The sequence below is a fragment of the Octopus bimaculoides genome, chromosome 1 (genome assembly GCF_046866305.1).
Source record: "Octopus bimaculoides isolate indiv1 chromosome 1, ASM4686630v1, whole genome shotgun sequence".
In the NCBI taxonomy this organism is placed as follows: domain Eukaryota; kingdom Metazoa; phylum Mollusca; class Cephalopoda; order Octopoda; family Octopodidae; genus Octopus; species Octopus bimaculoides.
Genome location: NC_142928.1, coordinates 35,492,196 through 35,496,552, shown reverse-complemented (window position 1 = coordinate 35,496,552; position 4,357 = coordinate 35,492,196).

The window sequence follows — 4,357 nt, the reverse complement described above, 5'->3', positions numbered from 1 at the left end:
CTCCTCTAACGGACACAGCTGCCAGGCTATATAGTAATTCAATACAGAGAAGTGTAATGCAGAGTGTCCATCTAATTGAAATCCAAAAGATGCGATCAATGATACTACTTCATGAGGAATATATAAGCTATAAAAGGCCAAGAGGTATGAGAGATGAATATATTTATTTGATCCTTGACTTCCTTAGGATTTCGACCGTTTCGTAGCTTTCTTTATGCATTAGTAGTAATATCAGTGTGAAATAAAATTGTTGATATGTCTGCATTAATGTACTTGCTATGCATAATACAAACCAATGTAAATAATGAAAGCTAATTCATCAGATCACCAGATTAATGCAAACATGTAAACATGATTTTATTCCACACTGATATCATTGCTACACGAAGAAGGGTATGAAAAAGCCGTAATTCTAAAGATGTCAAGTCGTTGAATAAATATAGCCATCTATTATTTAAATGTTGGGGATGCCTTTTTTAATCTTACTTTTGTTGATATCAAAGAGAAAGGAGAGGGTGAATGAAAGATTGAGAGAGAGAGAGAGAGAGAGAGAGAGAGAGAGAGAGAGAGAGAGAGAGAGAGAGAGAGAGAAGGGGTGGAAATATGGAGAGAAAGAGGTTTGCAGGAATATCATAGTTCGACTTTGGAGTTTCAGATCAGAAGCATTCTTCAAAAGTTAAAAATTCAAATTAAAAGTTTAAAAACAAAACAAAGCAAAAAAAAAAAGTATTATCAATGCAAAATATTTAGAATAACAACAATGGCGACGACAGCAATTTCTGTTCTTTTAAAACAAAGCAAAAAAAGAAGAAAAGAAAGAAAAAGAGATTGTATACATGATATTAGATGCATCATTCGGCCATGGTTACGTGCTATATAAAAAGAATGCTCGGAATAGGTCAAAGAGACATAATTTGACATTCTCTATTGTTTTAGAACGATTTGGGAAAAATACCCCGACCATTGAATGTGATCTTCAATAAAGTATTTTGTTTTGTAATTTTAAAGGAAGGGCTGATCTTCACATCAATGACCCTCTTAATATTCTTCATATTAGGAAGGAATGAAATGGGATTGAGATCTATTGCATTCCATAACAAAGGAGGGTCAGCCACACACCTATAGATACACCCACGAAGAAAGTTATGTCCGCCACCACCCTCCACGAAAACAATTTAATCTGTGTTCGTGGGAAGAACCATTTTAACGATGCGTACTGCCTTAATTTCTTCGAAACGCCGGAGTTTTAATGGTGGCAGCTGATGAAGGGGATGTTTCTATGTGGCCTGCTTGTTTGTTGCACCTTGTTTACCATTTTGTTCTTGTTCTTTTGCCACGTCATGTACCCAGTTATGTATCTATATGTACATGTAGATGAACGTATATACATACATGTACATATATATGCATATACTCATATATTGTTTATATATATATATATATATATATATATACTCTTTTACTCTTTTTCTCTTTTTCTTGTTTCAGTCATTTGAGCACCAGCTTTAGTCCAGCAAATCGACCCCAGGACTTATTCTTTGTAAGCCTAGTACTTATTCTATCCTAGTACTTATTCTCTCAGTACATCGCGGATTTTTTTGGCTAATATATGTAAATTTATATTGCGGGTTTCTACGGCCGATAGGTACTTATACTTTTTTAGATTTTAATAATTTTTGTGGTAAAATAAGCATTATCATGCCTAGGAGTGGCTGCGTGGTAAGTAGCTCGCTTACGAACCGCATGGTTCCGGGTTCAGTCCTACTGCGTGGCACCTTGGGCAAGTGTCTTCTACTATAGCCTCGGGCCGGCCAAAGCCTTGTGAGTGGATTTGGTAGACGGAAACTGAAAGAAGCCCGTCGTATATATATGTGTGTGTGTGTGTGTGTGTGTGTGTGTGTGTGTCTGTGTTTGTTCCCCAACGTCGCTTGGCAACCGATGCTGCTGTGTTTACGTCCCCGTAACTTAGTGGTTCGATAAAAGAGACCGATAGAATAAGTACTAGGCTTGCAAAGAATAAGTCCTGGGGTCGATTTGCTCGACTAAAGGCGGTGCTCCTGCATGGCCACAGTCAAATGACTGAAACAGGTAAAGAAAAATGAAAATACAGTACAGTACTGCACTGTATAACACATCAATTAAAATATATTCTTTTCTACTCTAGGCACAAGGCCCGAAAAGTTTTGAGAGGGGGGCCAGACGATTAGATCGACCCCAGTGCGTAACTGGTACTTAATTTATCGACCCTGAAAGGACGAAAGGCAAAGTCGACCTCGGTGGAATTTGAATTCAAAACGTAAAGACAGACGAAATACCGCTAAGCATTCCGCCCGGCGTGCTAACGTTTCTTATTTCTTTATTGCCCACAAGGGGCTAAACATAGAGGAGACAAACAAGGACAGACAAAAGGATTAAGTCGATTACATCGATCCCAGTGCGCAACTGGTACTTCATTTATCGACCCCGAAAGGATGAAAGGCAAAGTCGACTTCGGCGGAATATTAAAGAGAAACTGAGAGTGTGTGAGTGAGAGAGTGCCCGTAATACACCAGATATACAAACTTATAAGTTATTGACTTTCCGCAGTTTGCAGCAGCAGCTTTCAATTTTTTCCCCTTTGAATGGTAGTGGTCATTTATGGCTCATTCTTCAATTGTGTCATATGACATAATTCAGTCGCATAAATTGCTGAAGCCTACACGTCACTTTTTAGTTTCCTATAAATTTGATACCTTATCAATGAGTCTGTTCTCTTATCTACTTCCAGCTTTGTATGAAATAGGCCGCGTGACTGTGTCTTAAACAGGATCTCAAAATGTGCCTCAAATAGATCATGTAGTTTTGTCTCAAATAAACCGCGTAGCCTTATCCCAAACAGGTCACGTGTGCGTGATTTAAAATTTGCCGTGTAACAGTGTCTTAAACAGGCTGCGTGATTGTATTTTAAATAGACCCTGTAACCGTCTCTCAAGTAGACTGAGTAAAACTATGTCTTAAAAGGGCGGTGTAACCAAGTCTCAAATGGGTTGTGTGACTGTATCCCTAGTAGATCGTGTAACTGTGTCTCAAATAAGCTATGTAGCCGTATCTCAAAAAAAAAAAAACGAAAAAGAAAAGTAAAACAAAAACAGTGTCATTGTAACACAAATAGGCCGTATAACTGTGTCTCAAGTTGGCCGCATGAATATGTCTGAAATACGTTGTGTGACCATGTCTCAAATACGCCGTGTAGCCGTATTACAAAACGGCTGTATAACTGTCGTAAATAGGCCATACAATTGCTTTTTCAAATAGGTCGGGCAACTGTATGTCAAAGAGGGTGTACAACCGTGTCTCAAACAGGCCGTGTAACTAAATCTCAAATAGGTCCTGGGGATCAAACAAGGTGTATGGTCGTGTCTCTAACATCTTGTGTAACTATGTCTCAAATATCCTGTATGACTGTCTCAAGTAGGCGCGTCTCAAGTAGGTCGTGGAGTCATTTCTGAAATAAGCCGAATGACAGTGTTCTATATAAGCCGTCTAATTTTACCTCAAATCGGTTATGTGGCGATGTTTCAAATAGGCCGTGTAACTGTGTTTCAAATAGAAACTGTCTATATAGGCCGTAAAACCATGTTTCGAATAAGCTGTGTAGTCGTAGTACAAGTTAGCTGTGTTACCGTGTGTCAAATAAGCCCTCTAGCTGTGATTCAAAACGCCATCAGCCATGAGATTCGAACTAATGACTCTTTAGATGGTGATACCAGCGTTTTACCCACTCATAATTATGAAAATATCAAGAAATTCGTCGCATGCCTGTCGGCCTGATCCAGGTTACATGCTATATACAAAATGTTGGGAATAGGTGAAAATGGTGGAGTATAAAACTTAGAAACAAAAGTGGAAGATATCAATCAATTTCTCCTATGGCGTCAACGTACAGAATTCTGGTAAGAACGATGCAAATTCAAAGTGACAAAACTGGATCTTCAGACTGCTGAAGATAGAAGTAAAAGACCTATTTCAGTTATTCTGCAAACATGTCAGAACTGACAATCAGTAATAAAATTCGAATGATCTAAGGTCAGCTTGAAAGCCAGATTATAAGTTTAATATTCTCAGGTCATTTTATTTAGATATGACAGGACCAAAGTATCCGAGATTCACACTGCTGCACTCCTCTGATCCCTATTAGGGGTACGAAACTTTCGGTCGACCAGCGTTGTTTCGGATAAGTTTTGATCTCGACAGTATGGACAATCTTCATGGACCTGTTTAAAAAAACAACAGCGAATGGTCCTGGATGTGAATAGCTGCGAAGTTTATGTAGCGTCTTAGGTCAAGTAAAGACGAATTTCAAGTGCTTTGTATGTTG